Source organism: Filicampus tigris, chromosome 18 (genome assembly GCF_054856515.1).
Source record: "Filicampus tigris isolate MCC_2025a chromosome 18, RoL_Ftig_1.0, whole genome shotgun sequence".
NCBI lineage: Eukaryota > Metazoa > Chordata > Actinopteri > Syngnathiformes > Syngnathidae > Filicampus > Filicampus tigris.
Window position 1 is genome coordinate 13,066,882 of NC_141234.1, and position 15,619 is coordinate 13,082,500.

Below are 15,619 nucleotides of genomic sequence, written 5' to 3' on the forward strand. Positions count from 1 at the left end.
GACAAAATAGAAGTTGCCCATTTTAGGACTTGCTTCGGGAAACTTAGTTGACATAAGAAATTTACATCAATCACATTTTATTTATATAGCACTTTTCATACATAAAAATGCAACTCAAAGTGCTTTAAAACATTCAAAGCAAAACATAGAATTATCTTCAATCAAAAGAAAAGATAAATTATTTAAAAGTTGTTGAAAGCCAAACTAAAAAGGTGTGTCTTGAGCTTCCTCTTAAAAATATCAACAGTCTCTGCAGACCTGACGTCCTCTGGCAGGCTATTCCAAAGGTGAAGACCAAAACGGCTGAATGCAGCCTCGCCATGCATTTTGGTCCTCACCCTTGGAATAAATAAAAGGCCGGCGCCAGAGGACCTCAGGATTCGCGAGGGCTGGTATGATAAAAGCAAATCAGATAAATAAGATGGCCCAAGACCATTAACACATTTATAAACTAATAAAAGTACTTTAAAATCGATCCTGAAACACACAGGGAGCCAATGCAGCAATTTCAAAACTGGCGTAATGTGCTCCCGCCCTCTGGTTCTCGTCAGCACCCGAGCGGCTGAATTCTGCAGTAGTTGCAGTGGTGAAATGCTCTTTTTCGGGAGGCCAGAGAGCAGGGCATTACAGTAATCTAAACGACAGGAAATAAAGGCATGCATCAGCACTTCCGTGTTAGCCTGAGAGAGAAACGGGCGGACTCTGGCGATATTCTTAAGTTGATAAAAACCAATCTTGGTTACATTTTTAATATGAGGAATAAAACTGAGCTCAGAGTCAAAAATGACGCCAAGGTTCTTCACACAATGTGAGGGATTAAAAATGTGTAGTTTTGGTAAAAGCTTCTCTCTCTGACCTTCAGGACCGATGACTAAAACCTCAGTCTTGTCCTGATTGAGCTGTAGGAAATTATCTGCCATCCATGACTTGATATCTAAAATGCAATTTAAAAGGGTATCAATGGGTCCTGTGTCATCAGGAGACACGGCAATATACAGCTGCGTGTCATCAGCATAGCTGTGAAAGCTGATGCCGTGTCCCCTGATGACATCCCCGAGGGGAAGCATATAAAGATTAAAAAGTAGGGGGCCTAAAATCGAACCTTGAGGAACCCCACATTTAATTTCATGAGTTTTAGAGGAACAAGTATCCATACTTACAAAGAAATATCGGTCTGTGAGATAGGAATAAAACCAGTCAAAAACAGTACCAGAGATGCCCACTAGATTTTTAAGTCTATTTAATAAAATTTGGTGATCTACTGTATCAAAAGCAGCGCTTAGATCCAGTAGCACCAAGACTGTGAGTTTTCTCACGTCTGCAGTGCACCTAATATCATTTAAGATCCTTAAAAGAGCAGTCTCCGTACTGTGGTTCATCCTAAAACCAGATTGATATTTCTCCAAAATATTATTTGTATTTAAAAAATGATTCAACTGGATGAAAAACAGTTTTTCTAAAATCTTACTTAAAAACGGTAAGTTGGATACGGGTCTGTAGTTATTAAAAACGCTCGGGTCAGAACCGCTCTTCTTCAGAAGGGGCTTCACCACCGCCGTTTTAAAGGCAGCGGGGAAGACGCCTGTCTGAAGAGAGCAATTGACTATATTTAAAATTTGTTCTTCAAAAAATCCATAAAATGTCTTAAAAAGAAACGTGGGAATTGGATCCAAAAGGCAGGTTGTTGGGTTTACCTGGGAGAAAACTCGAACAAGTGTCCTTGCATCAACTAGGGCAAAACTTTCCAGTGTTTCCTCATGTAAATATGATTGTCCGGGTTTATCAAAACTTGTGTTTTGACGGGCTAAAAGACTGGATCTTATGTCATCGATTTTACTTCTGAAGTGGTCTGCAAAGTCCTCACAGAGAGCATCTGTTGGTCTCTGTGGGGACTTATTAAAATCAGAACTAGTTAAAAGTTCAAAGGTGGAGAAGAGAACCCTGGGGTTGTTTTTATTGACTGTAATGAGGTTTGAGAAATAGGAAGATCTTGCCAGTTTTACTGTTTTATTGTAGGATTTCAGTTGTTCGCATAAAATTTCATAGTGTACTGTAAGTTTACTTTTTCTCCACCTCCTCTCTGCACTCCTGCATTTTCTCTTTGATATTTTGATAACATTGTTTCTCCACGGGGGTACAGTCTTTGTTTTTGTTGTTTTAATTAAAAGTGGAGCTACTGAATCTAATGATGATTTAAGATGTAGGTTAAAATTGTCAACAATAAGATCACAGGGTGCAGGTAAAATGTCAGCAGGAGTGTTTTTTAAGATCTCGATAAAATTTGCAGTCACCTCAGAAGATAGGTAGCGTTTCTTCACTGTTCTGACCGGGACTGCTAGATGGTTAAAACTGGCGATGTTAAAATAGACACAGTAGTGGTCTGACACTGCCAAGTCAACAACAGAGGACACACCAGCAGACAAGCCATAGGTTATAACCAAATCCAGGGTGTGTCCTCTGTTGTGAGTTGGCTGCAAGACGTGCTGTTTAAAATCCAAGCAGTTTAAAAGGTTTGAAAAATCTCTGGATAGTGGGTCCGAGATGTTGTCCATGTGTATATTAAAATCGCCAGTTATTAATATCCTGTTATAACTGGAATATAAAATGGATAAGAATTCTGAAAATTCTGTAATAAAAGAAGTGGAATGATGGGGAGGTCTATAGACGGTAATGCAGAGAATAGGGGGACTGCTAAAAACAAAGGCATGGTGTTCAAACGATAAATAGCTGCTAAAAATGATCTCCTTTGATAAAAGAGTATTAATAAAAATTGATGCAGTCCCGCCTCCTCTTTTGCCATCCCTTGTAGAAAATAAAAAGTTAAAATTCGGTGGACAAGCCTCGTTGAGAGCAACTGGAGCATCTGTACCAAGCCATGTCTCAGACAAAAGTATACCATGTAAATTATTGTCTAAAATCAGGTCGTTTATGATAAAAGTTTTGTTTAAAAGGGAGCGCACGTTCAGCACGGCCAGATTAATTATTGTGCTGGACGTGCGCTCATGGTGGTACGAATGAGCAGTATTAACATATACTAGATTACCACTGTTAAAACCACGTTGTTTGTGTGTGCAAGGGAAGCGTCTGCCGGTGATGGTTTCAATGGGAAAGTTGTCCGATAGTGGTAATGATAATGAGGGCCTGCAGGGGGAGCTAGTGAGGGTGGTGGTACTGTGAGCAGCTGGTATTGGCCTGTAAGTGATGGTAGTGACATTGTCATTGCAGCGTTTATGAGTAGAAGAAGAAATATGATTGGTAAACAAGAGTCAGCTGGGAGTGGAATTGGTTACGACATGGTGGATGTTAGCGGCTAAAATCTTGCTACCAAGAGAGTTCGGATGAACACCATCCGGCTGGTAAAAAGACGGGCGATTCCAGAATAGGTTAAAATTGTCAATAAAAGCAAAGTCAAGGTGGCCACAAGTGCGTAGGAGCCACGTGTTCAATCTTAAAAGGCGGCTGAAGCGCTCGGCTCCGCGAGACAATGCCGGCAAAATGCCACTCACCCAGACCGACAGACCGCAGGTTCTTAACAAGGCAAAGAGGGCGTGAAAGTCTCTCTTCGTCTGCTCAGACTGTCGGCGTATTGTCTCGTTTGTCCCAACGTGAACGATGAGCCGGGTAATGGATGATGGCAGAGAGTCAAGAACACCCGGCAGGATGTTAACTATGTCCATGACTTTCGCTCCGGGAAAACAGTGGGTGACGCAGCCGGGATAGTGAGTACGTCTAATGGTGCTGTCGCCAATGATAACGGTGGTCGGTGGGTGACGTGAGGAGGGAACGCCAAGGGACTCACCACCGGCGGGAGATTCACGACCCCACTGTCCAGGATGGCTCCGCCGAGGCCGAGTGAAGACGGTGGATGACACCGATGAGTGTCGCCGATGATGCTGGTGATGACGACCACCCTTGTACCGGGACACCGCGTCCCGGAGCAGCCCGACGCGTGAGTGGACGGCCGTGTCACCGGCGGACCCGCCCAACATGGGGTTCCCGGCCGAGGTCGTCGCCGTGGGTGGCGGGGAATCCGAGGGAGCCCCTGGGAGCACAGCCCCAGCGTCGGACACAGCAGTCGGTGTCTCCGACTGCTGTAGTGCAGTGATGGGAACAGGAGACTCACTCGCCAGGGCGGCGAACCGATTCCCCAGGACCAGTTGGGGGCGGTGGGGTGGCTCCCCGGCCCTCCGGCCGCGGGACACCACCTTGACCCAGGTGTCACTCTGCAGCGGTGTCGAGCAGGATGGCCCCGGGCAGGCAATTGGATCCCACCTCGCCGTGTCCGAGAGGCCAGCCGCCTCAGCCGTCATTGTCGCCGACAGGATTTCACGAGCGCGCCTCCTCATGACCACCGCGGAGAGTTCGGGGAAACGGGTCGCGAAGCAAGAGATGACCGATTCCTTCTCATGGAGCTCCTCTGAGAGACGACGAATATCCCTTCTTAGGTCAGAGATTGTTTTATTTGCCTTTTCCAGCAGGACATGACACTTTATTTGTCACTGAATGACATGAAATCAGACCAAAACTTTCTTTTTTTTTCAGGTCAGTTAAGATTAGCAAAATGTATTTGTATTTGCTATTGTCCCGATCTGTATTTGTGTTCTTTAATATTGCTTTGAATACATTTGTTTAATGTTATGTCTTGTTTTCTTTCTTGTTGTCAATTTGCTTGTATTATGTTCCCTGGTTTCTTGTCTATTCATTGTTTGCTTGTCATGATGAGTCCATGCCCTTTGTTTGTTACTTTCGGTCTCACATTTGTTTTTGGACTTTGTTAAATTAGTGCTTTTGAATTTTTCATGTGCTTTGTTTGCTTTGTTTTGTTCTTTTGAGAATAAATTATCGTATCTTTGAAGGAAATGGCACATTTGCAGTACTGACACGTTCCTTCAAATATATGTAAAATGACAACAGTCATTGCATCATACCCTCTCGAACTGAGCCGTATAATATCAAATCCAATCATAATCCCACTAAGTCGAACCGAATCGAATCGTTCCACTTTCATATCAAACCGTCTTTGAATCGGTTCGCAACCCATGTATCGAAAATGGTTTTCAGATCGTCTTTTGTGGAGCGATGGACACCCTAGTAAGTATATGAATGACGTCCCCATAAGTAAGTTTTCTTATTTCAACGGTCTTAAAAAGGTAAGTTTAACTAATAAGTATTAAGTGTGGCTCTTAATACTTATTCATTACACTGTGTGTCCTAAATTACAGCCTTTTATTCCAATTCAGGCTCCTCCATCCTTAAAAAGTTAAATGCATCTGTTACTTATGAGCCTTATGAGTCCGTAATGTAGGACATTCGTCACAAGTGCAAGCAAATCATGCATTAGCTCAAAACATGATTTTACAAAAACAAACTTTGGCAAGAGCACAACCCTACAGAAGCAAAATAAAAAATATCAACATGTATTATTAAAATTAAATGGAAATCATTGATGGTGTAGTGGTACACACGCCTGAGTTGTGCGCAGGGAGCGTGGGATCGGTACCCGCTCTGTGACGGTGTCTGTGTGTGCCCTGCGACTGGCTAGCGACCAGTCCAGGGTGTAGTCCTCCTTTCGGTCCTTTAGTCAGATGGGCTCCAGCACTTCCCCGCGACCCTGTATAGGATAAGCGGTGTGGAACATGACACATTAAAATTAAGTTGAAAAAAAAACAAAACATGGTAGAGTAAAAAAGATTTTTGTAACGAAGGGGAAAGAAATTGACCCCTTGAAAATCTGTGGTTGTTCTCATTTGAGAAATTGACTGGCTCTTTTTCACCAGCAGGAGGGGGTATTTAACTGTCAGGTTCTAGGCAACCTAAAACATTAAATAAAACAGAACACAAGAAAAGAAGACGAGAGTTCAACTCTTTTTGCTCGCGAGGAGAACCTTCAGAGATGTGACCGCTTTGAACACACTGTCGTTGCCTCTCTTTTTATTTACAAAAGGGTGGTTTCTGGTTCCATTGACATTTGCTCTATACAGTTGGGAAAAATAAATCACAGAATGGAATGCTTGCTTTGAAAATAACAAACACAAAGTGTTAAAACAGACCACTGCAATAAAGTAATTTAGAGACATGAAATCTTTCTTGAGATAAAGGCAAAATGTCCTATATGTACCTGCAGCTTGAGGCATGCTCTGCTTTCTTCACAGACAACTTCAACGTACATGACACAAACAAGTTTATACTGTTGAATAAATGCTTTGAAAACCATAAGAGTAAATATGGGATAAATTATGTACAATTATTCTAACATTAACCTCAAATGAATATTTTTCATTAAGACCAGATGGTTCAATGCTTTTCAACTTATTGTCTTATATTGTCTTGTCTTATAGTCTTATCCATGAGCTTTCAGCCTTATGCCTTTCTATTTTTGTCCAGCTTGCTCTGGTTTGTAGATCTTCTATTTTAAAATTGGGTATATTGTGCATCTGAAAATGTACACAAAGCTGCTTTGGTAAAGATGCCATTTTAATCTTGTGATTAGTGCATTTTTTGTTTCCCCAATATAGAATTTGTAACATCAATGTGTAATAGCATAAATCAAGTTTTTTGTATTTTGTTACAGGCATAGCCTGAGGCAGCTACGTGGCGTGACAAAACCCGGAAGAAAAGTGCTGGTGTTGGAGACACCAGACTGCAGCGGGGAAACTACGGGAAGCGGTTCGGCGAACATTCTCTGCCATTAATCCATTCTTGATGGACATAATTGAGACTGTTGGGACCGCCGCGGACCGGGTGAACGCCGCGGACCGGGTGAACGCCACCGACGCGGGTCGCTTTGGCGCTAGCAGCAAGAACAAACATCTTGACTGTAGTTCGCCATTCATTGTTCCCAAGCCTCAGCAGAGCGGCGCATCAGAGCAGCAATGGTACGGGAGGACACTTTCTTGGCGGTAGGTCAGGGATCAGTGGGGGTGACGGACCATTCTTTTGTCCAGCTACCACCTCCCCGCAACCTGCAGCCCGTTAAGGTTGAGAGTGTAAAGGGGAACCGTGTGAGGGCTGTGTGTCACAACTACGGTGGCGTAGGACATATACAGAAAAACTGCCCTTCGCCTCGTCAGCCCAAAAACACTTCCCTAAGTTTTGGTGTGACCCCATCACCTGACTCTGTTACAATAGTTAGAGACGTAAAAGACACAGAGGACGAGATGAGTGTTTAAATAGAAATTCACGGGATAGAAATGCGTGCTGTCCTAGATTCAGGCCCTCGGAGAAATGTGTTAATGCTTCGCCTTTACAACGCTATCCCTCCCGAATGCAAACCACAGATGCGGCCCTCTAGGGCTCAGGTTTTGCAGGGCATCGGTCCTGATGCTGTAGCTGTCTTGAGCGAGGCAGACCTGCTTGTGAATGTTGGTACAAAAACCGTTAATGTAAATTTTGTTGTGGCTAATACCACAGATAGAACTGAAGCTATCCTCGGGCATCCTTTCCTACAGCAAGCTGAGGCGCAGCTGAACAATGGCTGTCGAGAGGCTATTCTTTTTGGTGAGAGTGTGCCACGCTGTAACCCGAGCCGCAAAGTCCAGACCTACATTGTTCGAGTAGCCCGCAGCATGATGTCAGCATCCGACTGCGAGTTTGTGGTCCTGGGAGTAATTAGCCGTCGCCATGTAGGAATGGGTGATATGATGATGACCCCAACCAAAGGCTTTGTCGAGAAGCATCAGGTTCTAGTGGCTCGGGCAGTGGTACGGCCGAGGAACTCAGCAACCGTGCTCATTAGAGTTTTCAACCCGGGCGCTGAGCCACTCACTCTATAAAGGGGGGCGGTGGATGGAGTCCTGCAGCCAGCCGAGGTATTGGAGAAGGTTGGACCACAGCCGTCAGTGGCACAAACAGAGTTATCAAACATTAGATTTTCGACAGTGCCCGTTCGCTTACAAGCGTTGTACTCTGAGAGCTGGGTCAACCTCTGTGTGTCTGATCGTCTTAGGCTGGCACATTTGTTACAGTCTCACGGAGATGTTTTCTCCACGGGTCCGAATGATTTAGGTCGTACCAACCTAGTTCAGCAAGACATTTTAACCACGCCGGGTCCCCCCGTAAAACAACCTCCGCGTAGGATGGCAAGTGAGAAACAGGCTGCTGCTGATCGGCAATTACAGCAGAGTTTGGCTGTTGGTGTGGCTCAACCCAGCAACAGCAGTTGGGCTGCACCAATTGTGATGGTAAGAAAGAAGGATGAGACCCCAAGGATGTGCGTAGACTATAGACCTTTGAATGAGCGTACTCTTAAGGACACATATCCTCTGCCACGTATCCAGGACACCCTGGACACCTTGTGTACGGCCAAATACTTCAGCACCCTGGATTTGACTTCTGGATACTGGCAGGTGGAAATGAATCCGCAGGCCCGTAAAGCCACAGCGTTTTGTACTCGCAAGGGTCTGTTTGAGTAGAACGTGATGCCGTTTGGTCCCTGCAATGCACCGGCTACATTTCAAAGGTTGATGGACCGGGTGTTGGTTGGGTTGCAATAGGAGACCTGTTTAGTCTACCTCGATGACATCATTGTTCTCGGTAAAGACTGTACTGAAATGCTAGAGCGTCTGAATCAAGTGTTTGGCAGATTGCGTCATTCCAACCTTAAATTGAAACCCTCGAAATGTTGTCTTTTCCGGGAGAAGGTGACTTACTTTGGTCATGTGGTGTCCGCTCAGGGTGTTGCTACTGACCCCCAAAAGATTCAGAAGGTAGTAGAGTGGCCCCGCCGGAAAACATCTCAGAGGTGCGCCAGTTTGTTGTCTTGGCTTCCTACTACAGGCGTTTTGTGGAAAATTTTTCCACCATAGCTAGACCGCTTCATGAGTTAACCAAGAAATATGCACGATTCAACTGGACTAACGAGTGTCAAAGAGCATTTGCGGAACTAAAGTGACGGTTGACCTCAGCGCCCATCTTAGGGTACCCTCTCGACAGTGGTGCACTTGCAAATGTTCCTTGACCCCGATGCTAGCGATTGGGGTATCGGTGCAGTCCTCTCCAAAGTTCAGGGTGGGGTGGAGAGGGTTCTGGCCTATGGCAGTAGGAGGTTGTCCGTCACTGAGCAAAACTATTGCACTACTAGACGCGAACCTTTGGCTGTGGTTGAGTTCACGAGGAAGGCCATTCAAGGTTCGCACAGATCACAGTAGTTTACGATGGTTGACTCGACTACGAGAGCCTTAAGGCCAACTTGCGCGATGGTTAGAGAAATTAGCGGAATATGATTTTCAGGTGCTCCATCGACCTGGCAAGAACCATCAAACCGCAGATGCGCTCTCTAGAAGACCCTGCCGTTCTTCTTGCCCGTGTGCGATGCAGGAGCCTGTGTTGGGAGATCATTCTCAGGGTGATGCGATGCAGTGCAGTCCAGCAGGTACCACAGGTGGTGGGGTACATACACTGCATTCCCTAGTGGGGGTAGTTGAGGATAATAGAAATGTGTTGACCCCCGAAGCAAGCATGATACCGATGTCAAGTCCCCCGCACACAAATGGTCACATTCAATCTTGCCCAAGTGTCCACCGTGTGAGCGAGCAATCACCTGCCAACCTGTTCAGTGGTTGGACCCCAGAACAATTAGTCGATGAGCAAAGCGCAGACACAGACATTACCCCATTAAAGATGTGGTTAGAATAGGGGAACGGTCAACCACCTTGGACTGACATAGCTCAACATGGCCCAGCCACCAAAGCATACTGGATGCAATGGAAGAGACTATCTGAAAGATGGGGTTGTGATGAAGTATTACAGTCCCGATGGGAAGGAGTTCCATTCTCAGACTTTGCTGTCCCGCACATTTCGAAATTGCCTCATGGAGCAGATGCACGATGGCCCGGTAGGTGGTCATTTTCGGGTGGAGAGGACCCTGGCCAGACTCCAGACCAGGTTCTATTGGTACAACATGAAAGATGATGTTACCTTGTGGTGCCGCACTTGCACGAGCTGCGCTGCTAAGGCCCGGCCAAAGAAAACACCTCAAGCTGCTATGGGAACCGTGCGGGTGGGTTCACCCACGGAGAGAGTGGCAGTTGAGTTGATGGGACCGCTGAATGAGACAGAGAGACATAACCGCTACATACTGGTCATACAGGACTACTTCAGCAAGTGTGTGGAGGCCTACCCGGTCCCCGATGAACAAGCAACAACTGTTGCTGAAAAGATAGCAACTGAGTGGGAGTGTAGGTACGGTGCTCCCCATAGCCTATACAGTGACCAAGGCACCAATTTTGAGACAGGAGTTTTTCAAAGAATGTGTGAACTGTTGGGAATTGAGAAGACCCGCACTGCTTCATTCCATCCCCAGTCGGATGGCCAGGTAGAGCGTTTCAATGCCACCTTGCAGAAGACCCTGGCCACCACTGCAGAGCGCTGCCACTGGGACTGGGACTTGATGATTCCGTATGCGGTGACCAGACAGAGCTCCGCTGGACTAACCCCGAATATGATGCTCTTTGGGCATGAAATAACTGAACCAATTGACTCTGTAGTCGGTCCACCACCAGACGACGTTGATAACATACCACCCGAGTATGTCATGCAGCTCAGAGAGCGATTGGAGCTTTCCCACCAACTAGCGCGTGACGTGCTAGGAAGGTCAAGTGAACAAGCTAAGAGGCAATATGATAAGAACATTTGCTGAGGCCAATATAAAATTGGGGATGCAGTGTGGCACCTGGTCAAAGGGAAAGAAAGAGTGAAGAATAAAGTGAGAAAGTTCTTACATGCTTACGAAGGCCCCTACTTTGTGGTGGGCGTGTTAGATGACCTGGTTTACATGATAAAAAAAAAGTCTGCGATCCGGCGCCAAGGTGGTTCACCACGACAAGTTGAAGCCTTACCATTCCCGAACAACGCTTGACAGCAGTTGGGCCCATCAGGATGCCAACTCCTGGGTTCCGGTTGAGGTGCAGTCCCCTCCACTTGACCCAGACTCAACTGTTCCTGATGCCGGTCCCCTCGACCTATGGGACACACCATCGGACGCAGAGGATCTTGTCTCGGTAGGGGCTACTTCAAGCCACATCGACTCATCACTGCCTGCAGCAGGGAACAGCAGGCCTTCTTCTGGACGTGGTGCTCCCCCTCAATTGGATGAGACGGGAACCGCACTCTCCCCCAGCAATCAGGCTGTGACTCATCTTCAGCACGTTTGCAGGTGCCACGGAGGGTCCACCGACCCCCAACATACTTTGGCGACTGGGTCAGTTACTAACTTGTTGAAGTTGCCTGATGTAGGGTGCAGGCGGATCACTGCCCTACTCAGATATATATTTAAAAAAAAAAAAAAAAAAACGAGTTCTGGTTTGTTAACGCTATGTTATTAAGCAAAAGAGTTCCAGCAAATTTGTAGCGATTTTGCACTGTTCTTAAAAAAATTAAAATTAAAAAAAAAAAGGTTGTTTATGGGTCTTATGCATGATACATTGTGTTGGGGTATGTTGCTGTGTGAATGGGAAGTAATGCAAGTAGTGTAGTATTGTCCTGGAGTGATGTTAAGGGTTTTATCATCATCCGGAGTGGGGGAAGTGTTACAGGCATAGCCTGAGGCAGCTACGTGGCGTGAGACGTGTGCTGGTGGCGGGAGAAAACCCCGGAAGAAAAGTGGTGGTGTAGGGGAGAAAAGGAGGAGATTAAAAAGAATAAAAATAGAACCACGATTGCTAAGATACTTGACGCCTCGTTGTCTTTGTCCACCACGCTGACTCCAGTCAGTTTGCCCCTTACCACGGTTTGGGGCTGATACGACTGACTGACTGAAGGTAACAATTTCCTCTCATCCCAAATCGGAAGCCCCAAACCCCTAAAGCACAAATGTCAAGGTCAAGGCTCGCGTGCCACATCCGGCCTGCGAGAAGGTTTTCTACGGCCCCTGGGAAGGTATTGTTTTGTTATTAGATCTGGCCCGCAGCAAGCCGGTGTGGGTAGCAGAAGTGATTGGGTCCTTCGCGCCTGCTGATGATGTCACGCTTTTAAATATATTGTAGAGTCTTCCAAGAACACAGACGTAATTTATCACGTTTTTCTTAGTCCAATCGACTACTGTGGGCGGCAGCCGACGCCAATAGAATACGACATCCGTTCAGTCAAGCTCTCCTCTTCGTCCTCCGCTACTCTCGCTCACATGCCCTCCCATCCAGCGAGCCGCACGTTGCATTACTTAACCTCGGAAACCACATAACTTGGCAAGACACAAATTCGACCACAACACAGATAACCCAATTCGTTACACTATTTCTGGAATATATTTCTTTGTATCTGTCAAGTCCCACAAAAGCCGACAGGAAAAAATGTGGATCCCAAAAACGCAGAATTAGACAAAAGCGTCGAACAGAAAAATATTTAATTACAAAATCAAAAATGACCGACAAAGTATGAACAAAGGACGCTGGCGAAAACAAGGCCAGGGAACATCAAATAAAGAACACAAAACGCTCACACAAGGCAAGGAAATATTGACAACCGAAAACAAAACGAGATTGCAAAAAAAACCAATAACACGAAACACAAAGCGCACACAAAATGGCGAGGAACAAAACCTTTATACAACAAAACCTTACCGGAAAAATCGAGAACAAGATACGAGAACGTGACGTCTAGAAAATAGAGCTTGGGCTGTGAAGCGAGCAAAGTCACTAATCCGACAAGATGTGGTGGTGAACAGTGTCCTTTTAAACCTAGCTGATTATGATACACCACAGGTGCGCAGCTGAAGGGAACGCCCCCCTCCAGCTGGGCTGTAAGAGCACGCCTAGAGCAAAACATGACAGCGTCTATGTTTGCCACCTCCTGGCTGTTGTTATAACGAACATTACCGCTACTTTTGTGAGGATCGTCCTTCGGTCGTCTCAAGACTTCACGTCACTTTTCGTGGCTTTCAGAATCGGATTGTGGTGAAAAGTTATTCGAGGTAAAACACGCTTTATTAAGAAATACTTCATGTTAGAAATCTCACGTTGTTTTATTATCAGCAATTGTTGGCATTTGATAAATTCATTGAGTTTCGATATAGTGCTTCCCGGGTCATAAGCGGAGGTGACGTACGAGCTGCCTCGCAAAAGTAGCAGTAATGTACTTTATTTTTTATTTAGGAACACCGAACATAAAAAAAACAACAGCCAGGGGGGTGACAAACATAGAGGCAAAGAAATATATTTCAGAAAAATGAAGTGTGACATCATCAGCAGGCGTGGAGGACCCGATCCAATCTGGACATTTAAAAAAATTTCAATGAATATTCTATCAGTCCGGCCCTCGGCTTGTCGCAAAATGTTTACTTTGACACCCCTGCCCTAAAGTTTTTATTCCTCCCGAATGCCGAAATCACTTGGAAGTCCTCCAAGGCCACACCTTCATCTCGGGCCCGCCAGAAGTCCTTCCTTAAAGGCGAAGTCAACCCTAAAATTGTCTTTACAATAATATGTTCTACAGTATGTACCTCCACGAGTTTAACTCATTGACAGCTATTGACGAAATTACTTGTCTTTTCACAGTCCAGCCATTCAATCCCAGGAATGCAATTCTTTTCAAACGTTATGGTAAAAGAGAGTCTGAAAATGTCTAGCAGTGAATGAGTTAAACACGGACTTCTGATTGAATTTGTGGAATATGAATTAAGCAGCAAAATCCACCCATTTTTAGCCATCTCAAGGGGAGGCCATTTTGTCACTGCTGTCGATTGAAAGTGACATCACAGTTGCAGGTTATGACCAATCACGGCTCACCTGTTTTCTGAAGCTGAGCCATGATTGGTCGTTATCTGAGCCCTGCGCAACTGTTATGTCATTTTCAGTCGACAGCAAGTGGCAAAATGGCCGCACCCTGAGATGGACAAAAACGGGTGGAAAAAGGGTATCTTTTTGAATAGCTTGGAAAAAGGAATCTTTTTTTTTGCAGGCCTCATCGTAGACAAGGTTTCTTTCAGAAGGCCGTTATGACTCTGAAGACCAAGTAAATATATGATGGCCTCATTAATCAATTTTCAAACACTGCTAATCTTGTTGAGCAAATTGATGAATAACTAGTTTTGAAATCACAGGCCAGTAAAATGAGTTTGTTTACAAAAAGAGAAGACAATTTGTAATGTTGGTACAGTATTTAAGTAATAAACATGAAGTGGATGCGCATTGTTCATTTAAAAGCTGTATGAGTGAGAGAGGGGGTTGTTGTTCTGTGACGACAGATAACTGCTTTAATTTGAATTGCCGACTTTCTGACCTGGCCAACTCTCAGCTTAGTATTTTTCCGACACCAAAGATGATGTATCAGCTTACATTATCAATAACTGTGCTTTAAACGTCAAGGCAAAATTGTCATGAATGTGCTAGATAAGCTTGAGCTGCTGTAGTAATAACAATGTATAGTAAGTACATTACACTTAGACCACAGTTTTTAAGTGTGGGAAAACTACTGAAATGTGGAGAAATAGGTCCTGCAGTATTTTATTCCCTCACTAGATGTCAGTAAATGACTGATTATAAAATGCACGACTCGTCTGGTGAAGCAGTTTATCAATTGGTGGTGTTAAACTGCAAACACACGACATGTATAAGATGATGTAGATGATGATTAAAAATATGTGTCATGATTGTCTTAAGAGTGCAAGTGTCCTGAATACACACACACGCACAGTTCTGTGGGTGGGATGGCAAAATGACTGGATTTTTTTGCCTGGTGGTGGTTGCTATTTTATTTATTCATTCATTCATTCATTTTATGAAACAAGTAGAGTTGATTTTACCCAGACACAATACCTATAAATCGCAAAATCAGAGAAACTGATACTTGCATACAGTAGGTTCTGCATATGAGTAAAATGAACTTTATGTATATAAGTAAAAAAAAAACAAAGTTTGCTCTCATTCTTTATCTGACTATATTTTACAGTGTGTATATCGGTTTACAAGTGATTTTATTTATCAAGGGCAAGACCTGCTCTTTCTTGCATAACCGATTTACAGTTTTTCACTGCTAGTTTGGCTCATTTCTTGAAACTGAAATGAAATTCTTGAAACTGTAAAGATCATTCGGCCAAACAGTCCGAGCGTTCTGCACCACATTATAGCTCACTAGCAAAAGCTCACATCTCTCCCCAAATTTTGGCATTGTGAAAGTACGACAAGCCAAAATGCCTTGATATTTTGTCACTTTGGCAGAGGTCAAGAATTATGTACTGTATAAAACTGAAAATAATTTGCCGTTGCAATGCAGCGAGGGAAGAAACGGAGCAAATGTCTCAACCCATCCCCTACACTTGTCCCCTGTGATGTCCTCACATGCAACATTCATTGCAGGAAGCATGGACTTCTGGTTATGAGCCCAATGTTCATACACTCTCCACCAAATGGGAAAAAAAACCTCCTCGATTGAATTGAGGAACGGAGGGTACGGTGCAGGTAGTAGCTCTATTCCATGAACATTTATCAAATGTTTCAAGGAATTCATATGTGTTCACGGAATTGTCTTTTTGACTAATTTTGACAATTTGACTGTTTGTGCACATTGTGACACAAACAATGAAATCAACCATGAGCCTGATAATTATCTGATAAGATGAGATCAGCAAGATCTATTTGTTTGGAATATGTGCCAAATGTGCGCTCATTATGCTAATTGTAGGCTACTT